We start from the raw sequence: 26,403 nt of genomic DNA on the forward strand, positions 1-26,403 counted from the left end.
GGAAACGAAATTATGGCGAGAAAAGAGAAACACGATGTGTTATAACGTCTTCATACATTAATTGATCTTGATGAAACTTCAGTAGCGTGTTTGTTGTAAGAGAGCGATCACATGGATGTAACTAATGTGAGTCAAAGTTATAGCGCCACCAACTGGCAGCAGGAAGTGTGTTACTTTTGACAAAAGTGGGGGGGTTAGTTTTACCTACAGTCACAAAACTTGGTATGTATATTGTGCATATCGAGCCGGACAACTTTCTGATTTACAGTCATTAGCTCCGACCAACAGGAAGTCAGATATTTTGGTTTGAATGTGGTTTTGTCTCTCTCTTCCTCTCTCTGACAGAGTTCCCCCAGCCATTCTGTGTGTGTGTGTGTGTGTGTGTGTGTGTCTGTGTGGGGAGGGGAGGGAGGGCACACACACACATATAGACAGCCCCCCCTGTCTGTGTGTGTGGGGAGGGGAGCAGAAAGACTATGAACAATTGTGCCATCTAGTGTTTTATACTATGTATAAATGTGTTTTTTATTTTAAACAAGTGTTTTAAAGTACACTAATTTCAATTAATGATATGCTGCATTTTTATGTATATTTAAACATTATCAAAGTTAGGATGTCATTTTTTTAGTTTCAAAAGTTATCTGTCTCTGTCTCCCTTTGGCTGTCATTACCCTCCCCTCACTCCCACAGTCTCACTTATTTCTTTCTATATCAAATAATATTACCATAAACAAAAAGTTTGAGTTTCTTTTTCAATCAATGTATTATGTGTAACTTAAAAATAAGCAGATTAAACAGATATGTTTGAGGGCAAGACATGAAAACGATGAAATATAATATAGTATTAGTAAAAGAGTGCAGTATAGGGTTGGATGAATCAGATAAATAACATATTTTGTTAAAAAAACATTTGGTTAAATAAAATCGAGTGATACATAGGGCTATATTGCCCTCTCGACAGTCAAAGCGGGGTTACGTTATTGCCCGTCGTGCACAGGAACCCGAAAGGCAACGGGGTGGCGGCTTTATATATATATATATATATATATATATATATATATATATATATATATATATATATAAATAAATATAGCTGCAAGCAGCGATGGAGGGCCCAAGCCGGTGGCACCGCCACCCTGGTGCCTTTAGTTACACTAAAGGCACCGGGGTGGCGGTGCCACCGGCTTGGGCCCGTAATCGCTGCTTGCAGCTATATTTATTATTATTTTCCGCATTTAATCGCATTTTTGAGGGCCTAAACATGCACGAAAACTCACGAAAATTTGCACACGCGTCAGAACTGGCGAAAATTGACATCTGATATGCGTTTCAGAATTGGGCGGGGTACAATGGCTCGATAGCGCCACCTATAAAGGTTCAACGGAGTGCGCCTCCCGCTACGTTTCACGTATGTGTACAAAATTCGGTACATACATGTAATGACCCAATACCTACAAAAAAGTCTCTTGGAGCATAGCCTTAAACACAACAGGAAGTCAGCCATTTTGAACTTCCTCTCTGATTTTTGTGCAGTTTTTGCCATTTTCAGGCCTCGTACTTTAACGAACTCCTCCTACAGTTTTAATCTGATCATCTTCAAATTTGGTGAGTGTAATCTTAAGGCCTTTGCGACGTTAAATTGCGAAGATCTAGAGTTTTCGTCGAAGGGCGTGTCCTCGGCGGCCTGACAAATTTTGATGTTTCGCCATGAAACAGGAAGTTGCTGTAACTCAGGCAAACAATGTCCAATCTGCCCCAAACTTCACACGTTTGATAAGCGTTCTGTCCTGAACACATGACCATGCTCAAATTCAGTTACAGTCATAGCGCCACCTGCTGGCAACAGGAAGTGACATGTTTAACACTATTTTGGACTCCTAATAACATACAAAAAAGTGCCAGCAAGTGTTAAACATGTGAACAACATACTAGAAACATGCTAAAACATGCTAGCAAACATTAGCTAGGTGCTAAATCATGCTATTAATGCAATTAAATAGGAATTTGCTGTAACTCAGGCATTGGATGTTCAATCTGCCCCAAACTTCACACGTTTGATAAGAGTTCTGCCCTGAACACATTTACATGAGAATATTCAGTTATAGTAATAGCGCCACCTACTGGCAACAGGAAGTGACATGTTTAACACTGTGATGCTGTACTAGCAACATATTAAATAAACCATTGAGTTATAAACATGTTAGAAACCTGTTAAAACATGCTAGCAATTCTTAGCTAAGTGCTAAAGCATGCTAATGCAATGAAAGAGGAAGTTGTTGTTACTAAAGAAGGCAATGTCCAATCTTTCCCAAACTTTACACGTTTGATAAGAGTCCTGTCCTGAACACATCTACATGACACTTTTCAGTTATAGTAATAGCGCCACCTACTGGCAACAGGAAGTGACATGTTTAACACTGTGATGCAGTACTAGCAACATATTAAATATGCCATTGAGTTATATACATGTTAGAAACCTGTTAAAACATGCTAGCAATTCTTAGCTAAGTGCTAAAGCATGCTAATGCAATGAAAGAGGAAGTTGTTGTTACTAAAGAAGGCAATGTCCAATCTGCCCCAAACTTCACACGTTTGATAAGAGTCCTGTCCTGAACACATCTACATGACACTTTTCAGTTATAGTAATAACGCCACCTACTGGCAACAGGAAGTGACATGTTTAACACTGTGATGCAGTACTAGCAACATATTAAATATGCCATTGAGTTATATACATGTTAGAAACCTGTTAAAACATGCTAGCAATTCTTAGCTAAGTGCTAAAGCACGCTAATGCAATGAAACAGGAAGTTGGTGTTACTGAAGAAGGCAATGTTCAATCTGCCCCAAACTTCACACGTTTGATAAGAGTCCTGCCCTGAACACATCTACATGACAATTTTAAGTTAAAGTAATAGCGCCACCTACTGTCGACAGGAAGTGACACGTTTTACACTGTGATGCATTACTAGCGACATATTTAATATGCCATTGAGTTCTAAACATGCTAGAAACATGCTAAAACATGCTAGCAACACTTATCTGAGTTATAACGCATGCTATTATCCCCATAATCAAGGACATTTTTGTAACTGACTTTGACATACTCCTCCCATTTTTACCTACTTAAATGCACATCGCCCACCGTGCTCTGTCTTCCTAAAGCCACCGGGTGGCGGTGGCACGGGTGCGAGGGCCCTTTCATCGCTGCTTGCAGCTTTAATTATTATTATTATTATTATTTTCCGCATTTAATCGCATTTTTGAGGGCCTAAACATGCACGAAAACTCACGAAAATTTGCACACGCGTCAGAACTGGCGAAAATTGACATCTGATATGCGTTTCAGAATTGGGCGGGGTAAAATGGCTCGATAGCGCCACCTATAAAGGTTCAACGGAGTGCGCCTCCCGCTACATTTCACGTAAGTGTACGAAATTCGGTACATACATGTAATGACCCAATACCTACAAAAAAGTCTCTTGGAGCATAGCCTTAAACACAACAGGAAGTCAGCCATTTTGAACTTCCTCTCTGATTTTTGTGCAGTTTTTGCCATTTTCAGGCCTCGTACTTTAACGAACTCCTCCTACAGTTTTAATCTGATCATCTTCAAATTTGGTGAGTGTAATCTTAAGGCCTTTGCAACGTTAAATTGCGAAGATCTTGAGTTTTCGTCGAAGGGCGTGTCCTCGGCGGCCTGACAAATTTCGATGTTTCGCCATGAAACAGGAAGTTGCTGTAACTCAGGTAAACAATGTCCAATCTGCCCCAAACTTCACACGTTTGATAAGAGTTCTGCCCTGAACACATGACCATGCTCAAATTCAGTTACAGTCATAGCACCACCTGCTGGCAACAGGAAGTGACATGTTTAACACTGTTTTGGACTCCTAATAACATATACAAAATTGCCAGCAAGTGCTAAACATGTTAACAACATACTAGAAACATGCTAAAACATGCTAGCAAACATTAGCTAAGTGCTAAAGCATGCTATTACTGCAATTAAATAGGAATTTGCTGTAACTCAGGCATTGAATGCCCAATCTGCCCCAAACTTCACACGTTTAATAAGAGTTCTGGTCTGAACACATTTACATGAGAATATTCAGTTATAGTAATAGCGCCACCTATTGGCAACAGGAAGTGACATGTTTAACACTGTGATGCTGTACTAGCAACATATTAAATAAACCATTGAGTTATAAACATGTTAGAAACCTGTTAAAACATGCTAGCAATTCTTAGCTAAGTGCTAAAGCATGCTAATGCAATGAAACAGGAAGTTGTTGTTACTCAAGTAGGCAATGTCCAATCTGCCCCAAACTTCACACGTTTGATAAGAGTCCTGCCCTGAACACATCTACATGACACTTTTCAGTTATAGTAATAGCGCCACCTACTGGCAACAGGAAGTGAAATGGTTAACACTGTGATGCAGTACTAGCAACATATTAAATATGCCATTGAGTAATAAACATGTTAGAAACCGGTTAAAACATGCTAGCAATTCTTAGCTAAGTGCTAAAGCATGCTAATGCAATGAAAGAGGAAGTTGTTGTTACTCAAGAAGGCAATGTCCAATCTGCCCCAAACTTCACACGTTTGATAAGAGTCCTGCCCTGAACACATCTACATGACACTTTTCAGTTATAGTAATAGCGCCACCTACTGGCAACAGGAAGTGACATGTTTAACACTGCGATGCATTACTAGCAACATATTAAATATGCCATTGAGTTATATACATGTTAGAAACATGTTAAAACATGCTAGCAATTCTTAGCTAAGTGCTAAAGCACGCTAATGCAATGAAACGGGAAGTTGTTGTTACTGAAGAAGGCAATGTCCAATCGGCCCCAAACTTCACACGTTTGATAAGAGTCCTGCCCTGAACACATCTACATGACAATTTTAAGTTAAAGTAATAGCGCCACCTACTGTCGACAGGAAGTGACACGTTTTAAACTGTGATGCATTGCTAGCGACATATTTAATATGCCATTGAGTTCTAAACATGCTAGAAACATGCTAGCAACACTTATCTGAGTGATAACGCATGCTATTATCCCCATAATAAAGGACATTTTTGTAACTGACTTTGACATACTCCTATATTTACTTACTTAAATGCACAATGCCCACCGTGCTCTGTCTTCCTAAATCCACCGGGTGGCGGTTGGCACGGGTGCGAGGGCCCTTTCATCGCTGCTTGCAGCTTTAATTATAGTATATTTTTATTAATAATTATAGTAGCTATATTATAGTCTTGTTAAATTACTTAGATAAGATTATTTGGTTTGCTTTGGATTTTCGGATCTGGACTGGACTGCTTTTTGATTTGTTTGCTTTTGTGACCTCTTCCTTTTACCTGGTAATGGAGCCAGCAAGAAAGAGGAAATTCTCCCCTGTCTGGCCTCAACAGAAGCACATCAGTATCCTCATTTATACCAGCTGGCACTGGCATTTTTATGTTCCCCTGCATCCTGTGTTCCTTGTGAAAGGATATTTCCAAGGCTGGAGAGGTTTTGTCCAAGAAGAGGAGTCATCTAAACCCCAACACACTTGAAAAAATTCTGTTTCTCAATAAAAATCTATTGTAATCCTTCCTTCACCAGTGTTGCAGTTTGCTCCTCTATATCCCCAGTCCCATAAGCACAACACTGCACTAAAACTAGTAGCCGTTCACTGCACAAAAAAAACCAGAATAAACAATTGTTAACTTTTCCCACCCCAGACTATTCTGTTGCAGTTTACTTTATTACACTCCCTCCACCATAAGCACTGCACTCTACACAGTGGCACTTTTGTTGTTCATACTGTCCCTATCCAAACAATTTATGAATAATTAAATAACTGTGTGTGTGACAGTTGTCTCTGCACAAGTAAATTCAGACAGAGAAAGATACACATTTTATTTTATACCCAGGCAATGAACAAATGTCTGCTCAGGTCTTTTTATTTATTTTTTTATTATTGCAAATGAAAGGTTACAGACATTAACAGTGAGAAGAAAATAAATAACTAAAACAGAAGGGACATCATACGTCTGCTCAGGATTAATTAATTTGTCTGCTATTTCTTTGCACAGTAGCTAGGTGTCAGTAGTGAGCAATGCTCAAATGAAGCTTTGAGTAATGAACCTTTGGGTGAAGCAATGGGCTGCGAGGTCTCAGAGGTTCAGGAAGCCTAATTTTGCCATCACTAGTTGCAGCAGGAAGAAGCACGATCAAAGTGCAGCAGCTTTATTCACAAATAAACTCAAATCTTTACAAATGGATTCTCAGGATCAGGAACAAGTACAAGATCAGGAACAAAACAACCAACTAAATGCAACGTAGAACTGATCAAGAACTGTAAGAAACACTAGGCTTAAATAGACAGCAAACCGAGGAAATAACGAGACTAATTAAGGAGACACACCTGAACTGAAACTCAAATCAGTAACTGTGGAAACAAACAGCCAGGGGGCGGAGAAAGAAAGAACTGAAATTACTAACAGATTAACCAACACAGGAACAAAATCAAAACAAACTGGCAATGTGGCAGAACGCCTCAGGAATCCGAAATCACCCGCTAAACCCTCAGTCACTATTCCCTGCGTTAGTCCACTAATGCTGTTCACATGAAGGAGTGAATAAAAACGGGTGAGTGAATTCAGACAGCCGTTGAGCGTACATCGGCTGTACACTTGTTATTGCAGTGCAATGTGGGACTGAATAACTCGATAACGTCCACTATGGTTTCGGACACCACTGCAAAATTGTTGTCCCCTCAAATAACGCCCTATTTGAGGGTATAGGGGGGATTTTGGTTTACTTGTAAGATTTTGGTCATATTTCCCTGCCTTAGTGATCATGTTGTTAAAGCCAGATAATACACAACTGGACTAGCCTTTTTTTTTTGTAAGATACCAAAATAAACAAAATGTGTGCATACACAACTGGACTAGCCTTTTTTGTTTGTTTTTTGTAAGATACCAAAATAAACAAAATGTGTGCATACACAACTGGACTAGCCTTTTTTTTTTTTGTAAGATACCAAAATAAAAAAAATTTGTGCATTTTGTTTGTTCTATTGTCATGTAGGACTATTGTGCATTTGACATAACACATAATATAGTAAAGCTGGCATCCTTATTATAAAAAAAAAGTGAAAATTTTTCGCAAATTTCTGGAAATAACCATCTCAAAATCAGTCATTTTGATCGAACAAATCACAAAAAAATATTGTGATATCCTGGAGGGGCTGTATGTAGGCGTATCACAGCTCTATACCAGATATTACAGTATTCATATTGAAATAGCTACTAATGTGGTTTACAAGTTAAAATACACGTTTAAAACAGTGTATGAATTAATAAAGTCAAGTCCATATTATGTGTCTTTTTGTGGTGGGCAGTTTGAACAAAATCTTAATTCAAGATATAAGACATTTTAACTTAAATAATAACAACAATAACAATATAGATATTATTGTTATTTATTTTTTGTTATTAAAAATAAGACATAAATCATATTCTGTTTTTCAGGTACAGAAGGTTTCTTTAACTTGTAGAAACACTGGCAGAGATTATAATTTAGTTGGATTGGCTCATCTTTCAGGAAGGTCAAAGGTCATGGTATAGATAACAAGAGTCAGGCTACAGTTTTATTCATATATTTATCTGGATTTAACTTTAGATTAGAATAATGCTCATTTATTCTGACATGTTATTATGTTATTAATGTAATGAAGAGAAAATAAGAGACTCTATAACATCTCACTGATACTGGTTTATCATGCAGCTCAAAGCATTAAGGGTAGAATCTCTTTACAGTCTGTTCTCATTCATCAACACAGTTTCACTGTTGATCCAGGCCAATAAACCCAAAACCCAGGATAGAGTGGATGAGTGAATGTGGTCTGGACTGTGTGGATGAGACTCATTGTGTCAGAGACGCTGTAGAAAGACAGAGTTCCTGCGCTGTGATCCACACACACTCCTATTCTCTTGTGATCCACACACACTCCTGTTCTACTGCTGATGGGCTTTACAGGGAGAACAGTCACTATGTTATTGTGTATGAATGAGTAACTGTCAGGAGAGCAGAACAAACTCCAGGATTGATCATTATATCCAAACCAACACTCATTAGCCCGTCCCTTCCTGCTGATGCTCTTATATGACACTGATATAAACACACCATCACCACTCCACTCAATCTCCCAGTAACAGCGTCCACACACACTCTCTCTACACAACACCTGATACACATCATCAAATCTGTCTGGATGATCAGGATACGGCTGGACTCTGTAAGTGTCAGTAATCTCTCTGTTCCCCTCAGACAGACAGAGGTGTTTATTCACAGTGTTCAGATCCAGAGTGAACTGATGAGAATCTGATGGAGATAAAACACATCAGAATCAGGAATTATGATGCACATAAAATATTAAATAAAATGTTGCCTAATTGTCTTCCCTGAATATTAATGTTGATTATTTTTAGTGTTTATTATAATTACATCTATTATTACATTTACACCATTCAAATGTTTGAGTTCAGTCACTTTTAAAGAAACTGATACTTTAATTCAGCAAGGATCCATTCAGTTTGTAAGTATACACAAATCCGGCTAAAACACGGAAGTAAAGCAGCGCCGCCATTACTGCGTGCCTTGCTGCTAAGGAAGTAGCGTGTTGATCTCGTAGGCGGCTGTAACAGATGTTAGCTGTTACTGTACGAAATGTTATTTAATTTTTTAGTACGTATGCTGTCCAGTGATGCCGGGAAGAGCGTGTTGTGTCAGGTTGGCTGTTTTAACAACAGCACAAAACTACAGGCCTGGAATAAAACCGTTCACGAACCTTTGCTGCACATTGACTGCCCATGTTTACGGCCATACGGATTACACAGAGTTCCTGGTCTAGCGGAGGACCAAGATGTCCATCAAAAGTTTATACAAAATACACCATGCTCTTCTTCAAATTGACATTAATCAACAACGTCGCTCTAGATGTGTAAAAACAAGTGGAAAGCGCGGGCGCGCCGCTGTCTCCTTTCCACAAGCGCTTGCTCTCCCGTGCCGTCTGTCGTTGCTATGCAACCATGAACTGCGCTCTCCATGATGACAAGGAAGTATCAGCAAAAGAATAATTGATTTCTAGCCCTTGCATTAGCTTTACTACTAGATTTATGGAGATGAAAAATAATAAGGCGCCCTGTACAGCTATGATCAGCTGTTCGGCAGTCAAGACAGTTTGACATCTTTTTTTCTCGCATCTGTGACTTTATTTTTTAATCATTTGCTCTGAGATGAAGCAAATATATTTGTGCGGGAATTTCTCGCACTATAAAAGCTAACCTTGCGGGAATGGTTTAAATTATGCGCAATCCCCGCATTCCCACCGAAATTCAAGCCCTGCATTACATTTGGCTGACGCATTTTTACATTAATACATTATGTTGTCAATAAATTACCTTTATCGGTAAGTTTTGGCCACTGCATGACATCATCAACCCAATGTTCCCTTTTAAATTTTATTTCACCAGACATTTTCTTTCATGAGCAGGATCTGCTTTCATTGAAATGTCATTAGAGAATTCTTCGCCACACTTTGCAGGCAGTAATGGTGGCAGGGAAGATGGCGGCGCCCATAGAGTTTGTGGCGGATTTGTGTATTGTAGGCCTAATGATGGTGATGTTCAGTGCGGTAGCCTTTATTGCTTCAAGATCTTGAGCTTTCTTTACATTTCTGTCTGTTGCCTCAAAGGTTAAAGAGACAAAACCCTGTTTAAAATAAATCCACTGTGTAAATTTATAGAAGCTTTTTCAGTTTGTTCTTCCTTTCCTGAAACTCTTGAAAAGCTTTTTTACTACTGTGATTTTACTCTAAATCTCGGATAAATAATTTTAATTGTCTTTCGGTGTAAAATAATCACATTTATCCCTTCGTTTTAGAAGATATCCTGTTTTTGAAGAAAATGTTGAATCTTCAGTTTATAAGTTTTTGTCCTGATTTGCATCTTTGTTAAAGTTCATCTCAAATCTGGCTTTTTTTTTGGATGTTATTAAGTATGATATAGTTATGCTCTCTTTCCCATTTAGTAAGTGTGCAGTAAACATTTAAAAAAATATTTTTGATCAAATAAATGCAGTCAATGTGCAATATATCAGCAGTGTCACAGTACAGTTTACCAGATATCCTGTGAATGTCATCTTTTACATCAGGGTGTCAAATGCACACTCAGAAAAGGGAGTTTCAGTCAAATTCGACCGCAAAATATTTTGCTGCTTTAATGCGTGTACAGATTTCGCTGACAATGCATGCAGATATATACTGCAAAAACTCATTTTGAGTACATCATCACAGGTAAGATGTTACTTTTTTGGAAAATGTTTCTCTTAGATGCTCTGCCATCGTAACATAATAACATGCTAGCAGCTCAATTAAGCCAAGGAAATTTCCATTTGTTCTTTCTTCCCTCTCAGGGTTTCTTTCAGCTAAAAAAATTAATCCAGTCACTAGGCGCATCTCCATTACAGATTTGCGCAAAACTTTTGCAATGTTTTCTAAATATTGACAATACTATTGACAATAACTATTACGAAATGATGGCGTTTCCATTAACCGATGTTATGCGACTAAAACGTCATTTTTTCCTCTCGCGATCAGTCATTCCAAAAATCATGGCAACGGACGTTGGTAGGTTTATATATATCTAAAACTATATATATATATATATAGATTTAGATAAATGGGAGTTTTTGCACAGTTTACGTGTTTCCATTGAGCGTATTTTCAATTCGCAATTTCAATTTGTGCAATTTGAAGGGTAATGAAACCGCGGCTAATCACTCGTCAATAAATTTTTCCAGCGGGACTTTTCTGCTGCAATCACATTTTGCAATTCACTGTCAATTGTTCTTTCAAGTGAGTTGCCAATTATTTCCATGAAAGGTAAGCATCTATATGATGGTTACCTGTTTCATGAAGCTGTAGGGTTTTTGAAAGACATTGCCAGTTGTTGTATCCCAACACAAGCCGTTTGCCACATGCTTTGGCTCCAGCAAAATAATTTACATGCAAAGCGATACACTTTATTTGATTTCTTGGAAAACAACAACCAGTCTCGCTCAATTCTCTCCCCATTTGATAATAAGCGATAACAATAGGCTTTAGCAAAGTGCCTGATACTCCTCTCAGATCTAGGATATGGCCCACCAGGCCATTTCAAAGGCCCTTTCTCTGTCATTTTTTGCCTAAAAGTGTCAATAATGTGATGGGGTGAAGGCCAGTGTCCTCTGAGGAAGGTCTTTCCTCTGGTACATCTCTGCATTCTCCTGTTATATCGATCTCCTCTCCTCTGATGTCATTATAAATGTGTGGCTCTCCATCTTTCCATGCACTAGAGTTTTACAAGACAAACCAATAACTAAGTCTGCAACCCTCATCAGTAATGCACTGTAGTTGGCCAGTCCTACCTTTTCTCTTGATCTGCTCTAGAGACATTTACTTTCTCTCTGTGCTCTTCATTTCACGACGGAGAACACAAAACCCATGTTCCCAAAACTTTTAGTCTGCTTCTTGAGATTGTCATTGATACAAGTCATAAAATCCTGTATGGTCCATTCCTACATGTTCTCTTCACCTGCTCTGAACTCTTTTTCTATAATTTATTTGCCGTCATGCCCATCTTCATGGCTGAGTAAATAGAGCAGATATTTCTCAAAATATATACCTTAAATAAGCAATCCCTAATTTATAATGTTTCTTGATATTGTTTAAAGTGGTCATGACATAAGGAATCCAATTTTACTTGATGTTTTGATAAAAAAGAGATCATTGTGTAATGACAAGAGCCAAAATACATTTATGTCTTTAGAAAAACATATGCCTGCTTTTCACCCTTGGCGCCACTCACTGACTCTCTCAATCATAAACACACTTTTTCAGTCAGACAGAGACAGGACTGATGGACTGACAGGGTGAACAATTATAATATTTTACAATATTATTACTTTATGGTGCACACAAACTGTACTTACATTATAAGTGTACATCAGAGAACATAAAGTATGACATGACCCCTTTAAGTCAAAATATCTTGTGACAGTTCCTACCCGTTCTCTTGACTCATTTGTTTTCTCTCTGTGCTCTTCATCTTAATGGCTGAGTAAATGGACCAAATATTTCACAATATTTATACCTTAAGTCTGCAATACTCTAATCTGCAATATTTATTGATATATTTAGTCATAATATCCTGTGTGGTCCATTCCTACCTGTTCTCTTGAACTGCTTTGCCATTCTCTTTCATTTGCTCTTCGTCGTCCACCATTGAGTAAATGTACCATTATGTTACTGTTTTCTACTACAATGTCAACTTACAGTAGCCTATGAAATTACTTGTATGTATATATATATATATATATATATACATATATAAATAATATGAAATAGTGGTTAAAAACTACCACAAATATATATTTTTAAAGTGATTAAGACATTAAAGTATTAAAAGCTAAAAGATATGATAGATCAGCCATGTTCATGATTTTATTTGCTAATCAGTAAATTACTGATGTAATTTTAAATGCAGCGTTATTTTCAAAAGAAACAAAAGCAAAAAATTATAATAATAATGTTTAATGTATTTAAATGCAACTGGGAGGCTTCACACCAGTTAGCAAATTCATGCAACACTGGACCGTGTTCAGTTTTATCTAGCTCCAGTAAACTAATCACAGCAGTAGCCTATCATCTGGAAAATTAATTATATGACGTCCGACGTCCAGGGTAACTACTGCGACAAAGTCTCTAAGTCTGTTTGCTAAAATTTGTGGGTGAATTGTATTGAATGCTGATGAATGCTTAATTGGCCCAAATCACTGGTTCTAAGCACCCCTCTCCATCACAAGCAAGTTAATACTTCTGGAATTATTCAAATACATCTGGATGAGGTAATTTAATCACACCGCATCTAATAGTTTCTAACATCATATTTGTAAAGTATCCTAAAAGAAGGCCATGTAAATAACCGTAAAGTCGTATCAACAAAAGTCGAGGAGAAAGTTTATCCATCAAATTTAAAGGTGCTGTATGTAACTATTTCACTCTACTAAAGCATAAAAATACCATAATATGTTTGCATATATTGAGGAAAAACACTTCTACAGCCAGTTATTTTACTTTGAAATGTGTGTTTCCTGGTTGGAATGTTTGTTTTTGTTTTGGTCTGTGATACTGCACGTTGTCAATTTACCAATTTTCATTGCACTCATTCCTGTTGCGCTTGATCAATCTGGCAACCCATGTGAGCGCCATCGAGTTTGCGGCGGCGGGAGAAACGACGATCTCCGATATTTTGAATTGGACTTCAGTACCTATTTTGACCACTAGTTGTAATTCTTACAGACTGCATCTTTAACTTTCTTTGGCACTCTTAATGTCTGAGTGACAGTGGAGCATTTTGTGGTTGCGCGCAGAACAAAAACAAAACTCACGAAAACTGCTCCGGTGGAAGACTGGTTGGATCTAAAAGTTACCAAACCGAAGAGTGGCCCATGTATGCCGTTACAGTCTGGTTGTCAGCCTGATTTAGCCCATAGAAAGCCGTGCATCAATGCGCCCCTTGACATAATGATAGGTTAAGCTTACCAATCTCTTTTTATCTACTTTGACATTGATGTTTTTTCATTTTCAATTTTATATTTTCTGTTCTGCGCCCCAGAACGCTTCCCTCCTCTGTCCATTTTGGACATTTGACTGTCACAGAGCAATGCCCCTATGCACTGCATATCCTGCGCCCCTGCGTAAAACAGCACACGGGTCACGTTAAATTGATTACCAGAATTTGTTGAAAGGCCTGATTAAAAAGTTGTGGCGGATCATATTTGGCCTTGTAATCGACACATGTGATTTACATGATCAACTATAAAACTCTTGTGACATGTTTTATTTCACCTTCTACAGGAAAAACATGAAGACATGTAACGGGAGGAGAACACTCACTGTTGACAATCTGTGAGGATGGGTTGATGTTTATCAGGGGTTAAAATCTATCAGGTGTACAGGTGTATCTGCAAGTCTGTTCACAGGTGCGTCCAATGTTACTGATGAGCCAGCGGTACAACGCGATTGGCAGATCTACGTAATAAAAACCAGCATACAGTCCTCCCCAGGTTGTTCACGACGACAGGCGCTGTAACCCGACAAGCTCGATCATCTCTGTGCCTACAATCATCCTATGTACGACCCCAGGCAGTGACGACCATTGCGACTGACTCCTGGCAGCGAGAGGTCTACAATACCGATCAACGCGCTCTATTTTATCCTGAATGAGGGAAGTGGGAATTCTTATCACTTATGATCGAGTGAGCACTGATGCGGTGTTTGGTTAGAATTTTCGGCTAATTTCACTGGTACTTGTGACTAAGTGACAATAAAGGCTACTACTACTACTAGAACTGATTTCCCTTCCCCTGTCTCGCAGCTCGGATTGACGGTTCCGGTTTTCTCCCGCTGGTCATTCGGAGTGCACTGAAGATCTTCCGAAGCCGGGACTTGTGTCACTGCAGCTTACCGCTATATCGCCGTTAGCGCCTTCCTTATGCACTACGAGTGCTGAGTGGGCGGGGTCGTAAGTGACTTGACTGTTGAGCTTGATTTATGAAACTCTGCTAAATGCATAATCGTCATGTTTTACTCGTTTGAATTTCTCTTGGTAGTGTGGCTGCTCGCCTAGGTTTTATTTGTCAACTGTCTATCGTCATCCATATTGGAGTGAATTAGTTTGAAGGCTACTACTGATTAAACTAATCTAGTTATATAATTATATCTCTTAAAGGTGTGGGGTTTATTTTGAAGTGATTACACCTGCACATTGTTATACCTCCTATTTGCCCTTGCTGTGTAAATCTCACGTGTGATTGTGCTGTTATATATGACTTTATTAGGGTAATTCGTGGGATAGCCTCTGTTTATTTGGTCGGTGTATGAATGGGTGAATGTGAGGCTAAATGTAAAGCGCTTTGGTGGCCATTGGGTCTGTGAAAGCGCTATATAAATGCAGTCCATTTACCATATTTGCTGGTCAGCCAGGGGGCGCAAGATTATAACATTCCATTGTGTCATTTAATTGGAACAATAAGCTGCATTTATTATTATTTCCTTTATTTAGCCAGGAGATCACATTGAGATATTTCTATCTCTTCTTCCAGTGAGACCTGGTCAAGACAGCAGCACATCAAGTTTCACATATAAAATAACAGTCAGACAACACCACATTGCACAATAATCATAAAACTAAAGTAAAAAACAAATCAATTGTAACATTTACAAGTGTCTGTTAAAACATTTTGTAAGAGACATTTAAAAGTGTTTAGGGTTGGAAGTACATCTAAGTTGAGGACATTTTGCAATTCATTCCAAGCCCAAGGAGCATAAAATGAAAAAGCGCCTTTGCCGAATTCTGTCGATACCCTTGGGACTTTTAGTTGAATATGAGACCCTGACCTAGTAGAGTAAGTGTTTTTGTAATAATTAAGAAGATTTGAAATATAAAAAGGTAATTTCCCTAACAAGGCTTTTGCGGTAAATAAATACATATGTAACTTTCTCCTTTGATGTAAAGGTAACCATGATAGGGAAGCATATAGAATGCAATGATGCGTCCGTGATTCTGCGCCGGTGATAAAACGTAAGGCTGCATGATACACAGAGTCTATTTTTTTTAATAGCGATGTAGCTGCGTGCATATATAAAAGATCACCGTAATCGATTATTGCTAAAAAAGCACTCTCTATTATTTTCTTTCGGGCCTTGTAGGGGAAACAATATTTTAATCGATAAAAGAAATATAATTTTGGCCTAAGCTTCTTCAACAACTTGTTGATATGTATGTCAAACGCCAATCTTTCGTCCAACCATATGCCTAAATATTTATAGGAACTTACTCTTTCTAATGGTTGACCTTTTGAGTTTGTAATTATCTCATCAGTTAATTTAGAGCGACCTCGGCCAAAAATAATATATTTTGTCTTTTTCGAATTTAAAACCAATTTTAACTTTAGCAGTGATTGTTGCAGTATATGAAAAGCATCCTGGAGTTGCTTCACTGCTTGGTTTAAAGATAATGCAGTAGAATAAATTATTGTATCATCTGCATACAGGTGTAGTTTAGCAGAGTCTATTCCATGACCTAAGTCGTTAATATAAATAGAGAATAATAGAGGGGCTAAAATAGATCCTTGAGGATTTAAAAATTAAAGCATTTATTGTGTGGGTTGTCGCCTTTGTGGTCATGCATACTACTACGTATAGTTTTTAAACTACTATTTAAATAAATGTTGTACTTGTATAAAAATTCTGTGTATGTCTGTTACTTGTGTATCACAAGGGTAAAAGTCCTGCATACCCTGTATTACGGTAACAGACACTCATTTTCTCTGCTTGTTTTCTTAGTGACTTACATTGTAGGAAGTCGTTCCTGGTCTTGGGAACAATGTTGGTGAAAGTGACTGTGGAAATCAACAGACATGAAGAGTGTGATTATCATGTCAAGAGAAAATGATTCCTGCATCAGTTCCTAAGACATTTCTAATATGATCTTCTACATGATATGAGATGATGGAGGATCATTTCTGAAAGCAGAATCTCCAGGACTTTACCTCTGTCAGAGAACTTCTTCAGCTCCTCTTTGCAGAAATCCTCCAGTTTGTCTCTCAGCTGACGGACAGATTCTCTCACACCATCAAAAGAGGAGAGAGGACTGAAGGGATTGTCATTTACGTCTGTAGATTCAGGAGGAGCTGAGAGAGACTGGAAACTCTGCAGAAAACAGAAATCAAGCTCATCACCTCATCACTATGTGAACTTTCTAGGAAAACAATTGGATGATTAAACATCTGGCAATAACATTAATAATAACAGATCAATGGCGTCACATGGCAGGCTTGAGTAGATTTAAGGCAACAAGTAGATTGACCATATAACTTTAGAGCAGTTAGTGGCTATGAAATTCACAAGGACTTTTAGGACACGATCCCAAGGTCAGGTTTTATGGTTTAACCCTCTGGGGTAGGGCTGGGCGATATGGGGCAAAAAATATATCTCGATATATTTTGCTATATCTCGATATACGATATATATATCTCGATATCTTTACAGGAAAAATAACCCCCCCAAAAACTACTGCAAAAACAAATATGCCAAATACCACACAGTCTTTTTTTTATTGAAGTGCAAAGAGGTAGGCAGTTCATGTAGGAACAAAGAGCTTCTGCAACATTAAAAAAAAAAAATCCCTGTATACAAAAATAATAATTTAACTGTAAAATAAAGGAAGAAATAATACATATTGCCTTTTCATTCAAAAATAAAACAACTCAACTCAAGGTAGGCAGTGTAGGGTTTCCCGCAGAAAATGTTTTGTCATAAATGTTTTTTTGTTTTGTTTTTACCTCCATGTTATAGCCTACCTTCAAGTCACGGCCTACGTGTTGCCACCATATAGGCCTACACATCAGCATAAATGCTCCTGATAATTATTTTTAAATAAACAAAATAATACATTTGTTATTAAAGCATTAACATTCACAAACCACTGTTAATTTAACATAAAAGCAAGCAGGCTGCGTGCATGGTTTGCCATGACTGAATGCGTGCAAAGTGCGCTCCCTTAATAGTTCCTAAAAAGCTGACATCGCGATCTCATACATCATTATTATCATTGATGACTGCACAATGAATCTTCCATAATGTCTACGCTTTGTTTGTTATAATCAGAGGATTTGCCAGCATGCAGAATTCAGCACTGAACAAAAAGTCCGTTTTGAGCGGTGAGGGGATTCTATCTTAAATGCTTCTGATTGGCCATTGCGTTCAAGAAATCAACACGTATGTCTGTGATTGGCTACATTGTTCAACGCTGCAAAGATGCTACAAATAGAAACTCTGGCCTGTAAATCGTTTCTATTTTGTTTTAGTTGTTCTTGATGAATAACAATTTAGTAGTTTTTTATGTTTCATTCGTAGATATTTATATTTAATCGTTTTATTCTCCCGCACCCGCACACACAGAGTGAGTGCATTAGGCTACCGCCCGCGCTCGCACTCGGCCATCAAATCTAGTCCCGCGCCGCACGTCTCTAGATCACGGGCCCGGTCCGAGTATAGCGGCAGGAAATATCGGGCTCGGGCAGAGAATCTAAGCTTTAAACAGGACAGAGTAACACGGCGGATATCGCTCATATACATTGTTTTGACGACGTAGTTAAGGCGGCAGGCGTGTGTTGCTTAGGCGACCGCCTTTAGCACAGCACAGAAAGCAAACAAGCAAAGTGGCAAAATCAGAATTAAATATAAAAAATATATCGATATATACGATATGTCAAAATACATATCGAGTTTAAAAAATATCTCGATATATCGTAAATATCGAGATATCGCCCACCCCTACTCTGGGGTCTAAGGTGTTTTTCAGGGTCCTTGAGATGTTTTGACATGCCCTGAGATATTTGTATTTTTTTCAGTAGCTTATAAACATATTAATGGCAAAGGTGTAATTACACTCTATTTAGCACGAACATGGCTATCATAATATGTGAGCAACATGTATGTACGTTTGCATTTTTGAGAGAATATTATATATGCGTGGTTATTCAAAAAACTCAAACTTAAATTGTCTGATATAAGACCACAAACGGCCAACTTCACATATTCCCACAATACTTTTGACTAATGGATGTTGTCGGCTAGAGTTTTTACTTCAAAATTATCTGAAAATCATCCGGGCTAATCGTTCACATTAAACAATAGATTGATTAAAATTTTGTAAGACACTTTTTGTTTGGAAAGGCAATATGCAGGTGGGCGTGAATGATCCAACAAGGTCATGAATAATGTCCTAATTCACACCTGAGGAGACAAAGACCTGCTAATGCTGCATACTAATGATAGGGTTGCCACCCGTCCCTTAAAATACGGAATCGTCCCGTATTTACAAGTAAGATGATGCGTCCCGTATCAAATCAATAAGGGACGCGATTTGTCCCGTATTTTACATTAGGCCCACATATAGTTGAATAAAAACATAAGGATTTTGCAGTATGGATAATACTAATAGCAAATATAAAGAAATCAATTTCTTAGTAGAGAAGCTCATTGTGTGATTGCATTTTAGCGTCTTTGTTTCTATAGCGACTGAGTCTCGTGAACATGCGCTGTAAACCTGCACGTTTTTTAACCCCTTGTAGCGCGCTGTTCGGGTCTTTTCGACCCCAAATGACGTTTGCTGAAATAAATAAAACTTTATATTTGTCCAAATGATGTGAGACTTTGCACGGTTGACAACAATTTCTACATCTACAAAAAAAATTAAATAAATTTGAATAATATCTGTTTTTTATGTTAGTGTGGGGGGATTAAAGTCACACTTGTGTTGTTTCAACAAAATGTCATTTTGAAACATAATATTTTTTTTTTTTTTAGGATTTATAGTTTTAGGAGGATTTATTATATTTTTTTACTTTAGGCTATATAAATAAATATTTTTTAAACAAAAACAGTAAAAAAAAAAGAAGTTAAATTCACTTTATAAAAGACCCACATTTCTAACGTTCATGGATATAGATAATTTGACATGGTTTAGTGTAAGATTTTTGCCCATCTTTTGGAAAATGCTGTTTTAAAAGTAAAGAAATTATCACTTTAGTAGATGGCTGCAGAGCTACACCATTTGCTATTTGACTAAAATCTAATCTAACTAGCTTTTAGTTAGATTCATATCTACATATTATGAAATCACAATTATAACAATAAATATAGCTGCAAGCAGCGATTACGGGCCCAAGCCGGTGGCGCGCCACCCTGGTGCCTTTAGTTACGGGTAGTAACGTAACCCCGCTTTGACTGTCGAGAAGAAGTCTGCTTTAGAGCTAGTATCAGTGTGAGTCTTTCTGCTCCCCTCCAAACACACACAGAGAGGGGGGGGGGGGGGGGGGCTGTCTAAAAAATAACCCCCCCCACTTTAGTCAAAAGTATCTTGAAAGTAACACACTTCCTGCTGCCAGTTGGTGGCGCTATAACTTTGACTCACAATAGTCACATCCATGTGATCGCCCTCTTACAACAAACACACTGCTGAAGTTTCATCAAGATCAATAAATGTATGAAGACGTTATAACACATTGTGTTTTTCTTTTCTCGCCATAACTTCGTTTCCTCGCCACGGCCAAACCGTTCGAGATATCAAAAATCCGTCCGCAATTTAGCGTCCTCAATGTCTTTACTTCATGCTGACCGAGTTTGGTGGCGATAGGATAATTTTTCTTGGAGGAGTATAGGGGGGTTGAATGGGTGTCCCTTATTTTGCCACACTGAAGGTGGCAACCCTAACTAATGAGCATTTCATTCAGGTGTCACTGAGCCACAAGAAAGAATGCAAAGACAACACACACACACACACATATATATATATATATATATATATATATATATATATACAGGGTGCGATTTGTGAAAAAAACAGAGGGGGGGATGTTTTGAAAAACTTTTATTCATAAAAATAGATCATGAGAACATGAACTTCATCACTGCATTTGGAGGAATTGTAAAATCTTTTTTCTTATTAACTGAAGTAGCCTAACGCAATATTTTTACTCTAGCTTATCTTTCCCCACACATATGAACTGTGATCATGCAGTAGCGTTAACTTTACATCGCGATCAGTGTTGTGCATGAACGCGTTCATATTTTCGCCGAACGCTGAACTGAACGAATCACTTTTCATACAATGAACGTGAATGAGAGCGGCGCTCACTCTGGCAGGAATGAGCAGCACGCGCAGTTCACGTTCACGCTCATTTGAAAAGTCAGGTTTTACCAGGGCTTAATCCGACATTGGATCCGGAACCTTTTTTATTGGATCCGGCACCTCCTGTGTCACTAAAATGAATTGCCTAAATTAAAATTTTTTTTTTTACTGTTTGTGTAGCCTAGTGTTCAATGTTTGCGCTTGTTGTACGAGTTGAGATTGCTGTTAGCCTCGATCGTTTCAATCAGCGGAAAAATGTCAAAGACAGGAAAGTTTGCTTAACTTTTTCAAATACGCTGGACAGTCAGATCACAAACAAGCAAAAATCATTTCCGCTGATCAAAAAGGAGACACGGTGGACACAGTAGCCTAGTATCGATATCTCGTTATTTCGACATAAATAAGAGGACATTCTAATCTGCATTAAGCGTTCTTATAGCCTAATGGTTTTCTATGGGAGGAAAATGCTTAACCGTTCATATTATGGGCTCATCTGATTTTTTGTACATAGCATAGCCTATTTGTTAGGATTTTAGTGTCATAATGATTAGGCTAATAAATGCACGCACAATTATCCGTGAACTTGATTTGAACAAATGCCTTTCAACTTGTGTGCAAAATTCAGAATTAAATTAATGTGCAGAAATTTGTACAAATAGAGAGTAGGCTATGTAGGCCTACTATAGCCTACTGTTGTAACCATTAAAAAAGCGCGTTTCATATTTGTTAAAATATTATGTTTTTTTTTTTTCATTGATTTCCATTTGATTTATGAAAAGTGAACAGCACGACCGAGTAAGATAGGATGCGCAATATGAGACATGGAGCGGGTCAGACATGATTTTGACCGTTGAAGTTGTTATAGAAAGCCTTTCTTTAAAGTGAATTTCGTTTTGTATAAATAGTATCTTAATTTTAATCAATTTTTCATCAACCAATTGCCTGTATTTAATGAATAGGCCGACGAAACAAATATAGCCTAACGGAGGCGCCCGCGCGCTCACTTGCACGTAAACTAGAGCACATCCTAACTTAACGAAACTCAGTGTATGCCTCACACAGACATGACAAATACATCATGTTACGTTCCACGTGCGTTTCGCTGGCGTGGGAATGTTGTTGTTGTTCTGATCGCTGATGCACTACACGTGTGTTGTGCGTTCATTGAGTTTTCTTTCTGTTTTGGCCCACCTCTAGGTCGCTGTGACTGGCTGACTCATCTGCCAGTCATCATTAGGGCGGAGTCCAGAACCAATCAGAGGCAGCTGCTGGTTTAAGAGAGACGGCGGGTTCATTCATTGTTCTCGCTCTCCCACTCTCGTGGCAGCAAGCTGTTGTGCGGCGTGCTGAGTGTTTGTATGCTCCTTAGGGAGTCTGTTTGTGTAAACTTAGTTTACCCGGAGAAGTGTGTTATGTGCTTTAGAGATTATATTTAATATTTGATTGTTACGTGTGTATCACTATGTGAAACTATACCAAGAGTTTTCAGCTACAAAGCCTTCCTGGGAAGGAACGTCAGGTCAGTATATCGCGATATACATTCTGCCCGTAGCTGTTTTTGTGTATATACACACTAGGTAAGAGGTGAGCGCCACCCCTTGTATTTGTATTATTAGTTAGGTTATTTAGGCGCCGGATGCGCGAAGATATCGGTTTGTTTTCTGCATTTTTCTTTGGTTAGGTTTAGGGATCAGGTAAGGATTGTTTTGTTATGTTTTGTTCTTTCCTTTGGCGCCACTTAAGTTCTTTCCCATTTTTCTTTATTCAATTGTATAATAAAAACTCCAGTCAAATTTCTCTCTCAGAAGTTGTCTGTCATGTTTCCTTCCACCACATTTTACCCACCAGTAGTATTTTAATATCCTTAATGTTATGTATATTTCCTAGACACTCTAATATCGTAACATTAAATGGGGGCTCGTCCGGGATAATAAAATATTGATAAATAAAAATATTAATATTCATATTTTTCCCGAGATATTGATTACTGCTGGTGTGGATGGTGAGAGGACCATGTTCAGTACTTTTTCTGTGGAGTAGGAAGGCTCGCAAGGTAGTGATTAGCAGATGGGCTGTTCTGGAATCTGGTTAGTAATTTTGATAGGATTAAGCATGGCTGATTTTGATTTGGACGCTTTCGTAGGTTCACCTACAGTGGAACAGCTTGGTAAATGTAGAAAAGAGGATCTGCTGTGTATCGCTGCTCATTACAAAATTTCTGTCTCGAAACAGTTGCGTAAATTGGAGATTATGTCTGCTGTATCTATAGGGTTGGTGGAATTGGGTGTGATAACGCTGTCTGCAGGTGTCCGTGAAGTTATCGCTGAAGCTGACGGGCGCTCAGGTGAAGAGGGGCGGGGCAAAGCTGCTGAGGTGGAGGTTTCCGAAGCTAAGGCTGCTTCGCCGCCCTCCTATCATTTATCTCCCGGCTCGGATGAGTCTGGAGGTGGTGCGCGACTAAAAGTACGCTTAGCGCGGGTGCAGGTAGAGGCACGCGAACGCGCAGAAAACCGTCGGCTGGAGGCAGATATGAAGTTTCGACTTGAAGTTCGCAAACTGGAAATTGAAGCAGACACGCAGATTAAGCTGCGTGAACTTGAGTTAGCGGCGAAAGAAACACCGGTTCCGGTTACACAACCTTCACCTTTGGCAAGTGCTGGCTCGACGGGGAACACTTTTGAGGTCAGCAGACATATCTCTCTCGTACCACAATTTCGAGAAACAGAGGTTGACTCGTATTTCCATGTATTTGAACGAATTGCGTCTACACTTCAGTGGCCAAACGAGGTTTGGTCGTTGCTGTTGCAGTGTAAACTAACGGGTAAGGCTCAAGATGTGTGTGCTGCATTATCCTTAGAGGATAGCGTGAATTATGAAGCAGTGAAAACTGCAATATTGCGCGCTTATGAGCTTGTACCCGAAGCCTACAGACAACGGTTTAGAGGTTATCGGAAGAATTCTAATCAGTCATTTGTTGAATTTGCGAGGGAGAAAAGTGTCTTGTTTGATAAATGGTGCACTTCGAGTAAGGTAAATGATTTTAAAGACATCCGAGAGTTAATCCTTTTAGAGGAATTCAAAAATTGTTTATCTGAGCGTGTTGTCGTTTATTTAAACGAACAGAAAGTGACATCGGTATCACAAGCTTCTGTCCTTGCAGATGAATTTACACTGACACATAAAAATGTTTTTATTCCTGCACGTTCTGAGAGAGTTACGCCCTTTCAAGTGAGTTCGAATAATTCATCACGTCCGAAAACTGCGACTGTGAAATCGAAAGAGGACCGTGAATGTTTTTATTGTCACAAACCCGGTCATTTGATTGCCGAGTGTTTTGCGTTAAAACGAAAACAATCGAATTATGTGCCTAAGACCGCTGGTTTTGTTAAAGTAGTTGATCCTGTTGAAATTGAGTGTAATGATAAACCTGATTCCAGTTACGAAACCTTTTCTACTGGAAGGGTTAATTTCTGTTACAGGGAACTCGGAGGAGCAAATACGCGTGAAGATGCTCCGTGACACTGGGGCCATGCAGTCGTTTATTTGTGCCGATGTACTGCCGTTTTCTGACCAAACCTTTTGTGATAGTCATGTCCTGGTGCAGGGCATAGAGATGGGTCTTGTTCAAGTTCCGTTGCACCAGATTCATCTCGAGTCAGAACTGTGTACAGGTTTTGTGAAGGTAGCTGTTCGGGAGAGTTTGCCTGTATGTGGGGTACAGTTCATTTTGGGCAATGATTTAGCCGGTGGGAAAGTCATGCCATTGCTGGAAGTATCTAATAATCCTGTTGTGTCGGACCAGCCCGATGAACTGGCAAAGTTTTTTCCTGAAACTTTTCCAGTCTGTGTGGTCACGCGAGCTCAGTCTCGTAAGACGGATGCTGAAGATTTAGCTACATCTTTTATTGCACCTGTTTTTATTAGTGACACGTTACCCGATGAGAATAAGACTGTTAAAAATTTGCCTGTTTTAAATCTCCCAGATGTAAAGCTGCGTGTGACGCGCGAGAGAGTTATTGCCGCTCAGAATGAGGATGAGAGTTTACAAAATTGCACTGCCGCTGCTGTATCACTGGAGAAAGCACGAGAGAGGAAAACTGCTTATTTTATTGAGAATGGTTTACTGATGCGTAAGTGGTGCTCTGATGTTTCTGATGATGCTGAATGGACTACTGTGTATCAGATTGTGATTCCAACCTGTTACAGACAGCAAGTGCTCTCCTTAGCTCATGATCACGATCTGTCGGGGCACTTAGGAATTAAGAAAACGTATTGCAGAGTTTTGAGGCATTTCTTTTGGCCTCGATTAAAAACTGATGTTACACATTTCTGTCGTACCTGTCGCATCTGCCAAATCACCGGCAAACCGAACCAGGTAATCCCCAGTGCTCCACTCGTGCCTATTCCAGCGATAGGAGAACCGTTCGAACATGTTATCGTTGACTGTGTCGGGCCTTTGCCTAAGTCTAAGACCGGTAACCAGTTTCTGTTGACTATAATGTGCACTGCAACAAGATTTCCTGAGGCAATTCCTTTGAGAAAAATTACAGCACCTGTTGTGACTAGAGCACTTGTAAAATTCTTCTCTACATTTGGGTTACCAAAAGTGGTGCAATCAGATCAAGGCACTAACTTTCTTTCGAAGATTTTTACACAAGTGTTATCTAGTTTAAACATATCTCATCGGATTGCAAGTGCTTATCACGCTGAAAGCCAGGGAGCGCTCGAACGTTTTCATCAAACTTTTAAGTCGATGCTTAGGAAATATTGTATGGAGACAAATAAGGAGTGGGATGAGGGTGTACCGTTGCTCCTTTTTGCGATCAGAGAGGCAGTTCAAGAGAGTCTTGGGTTTAGCCCTGCTGAGTTGGTCTTTGGACACACTGTCAGGGGACCCTTGAAGATGCTTAAGGAGGACCTAATGTCTTTTGAGTCCAGCCCATCACTGAATGTGTTGGACTATGTGAGCAAGTTCCGTGAACGATTACATAAGGCTTGTTCGATGGCGAAAGAGTCACTCGAAGTTGCGCAGAGAAAGATGAAATGTCTTTTTGATCATAAAGCTGTACCACGTTCTTTTAACAAGGGCGATAAAGTGTTGGTATTGCTGCCCATGGTAGGCTCCGCGTTATCAGCACGATTTTCTGGACCATATGAGGTGGTCAGAAAAATGAGTAACACAGACTACGTAATCGGAACGCCCGATAGGAAACGAAAAACTCGTGTGTGTCACGTGAACATGTTAAAGACCTTTCATTGCAGAGGAGCTGTCCAGCCTGATGTTTTGCCGGCAGAGGAAACTGTTGTTCCCATGTCATCTCCTGCTCCTGTCTCGGTATGTGCTGCCGTTAAACTTGCTGATCCTGAGGATGATGGAGTAATTGTACGTCATACTCACCAGCAATGTGCTCGACTCAAGAACTCGGAGGTAATGTCTGACCTTACATCTTTTATATCGCATTTAACTGAACAACAAGGATGTGATATTGTGCAGCTACTCAATGATTTTCTGACTTTATTGAATGATGTTCCTTCTCGCACCACAGTTTTAGAGCATGATATTAATGTGGGTGATGCTGTTCCGATCAAGCAACATGCGT

The 26,403-nt window shown here is 39.0% G+C and overlaps 1 pseudogene across 1 annotated transcript in view; it reads right to left on the bottom strand.

Moving 5' to 3' along the window:
* Nucleotides 1–5,930: 5,930 nt before the first annotated feature.
* The window catches only part of LOC307004706 (tripartite motif-containing protein 16-like), a 58,562-nt pseudogene continuing 38,089 nt past the window's right edge, over nt 5,931–26,403 (bottom strand). The window contains exons 4-6 of the transcript XR_013800698.1: nt 16,659–16,818; nt 16,461–16,508; nt 5,931–8,387 (exon numbers count right to left, since the gene is read on the bottom strand). The product of XR_013800698.1 is annotated as a tripartite motif-containing protein 16-like (transcript). The remainder of the gene's footprint in view (nt 8,388–16,460; nt 16,509–16,658; nt 16,819–26,403) is intronic.

The sequence above is a fragment of the Phoxinus phoxinus genome, assembly GCF_949152265.1.
Source record: "Phoxinus phoxinus genome assembly, chromosome: 9".
NCBI classification, from domain to species: domain Eukaryota; kingdom Metazoa; phylum Chordata; class Actinopteri; order Cypriniformes; family Leuciscidae; genus Phoxinus; species Phoxinus phoxinus.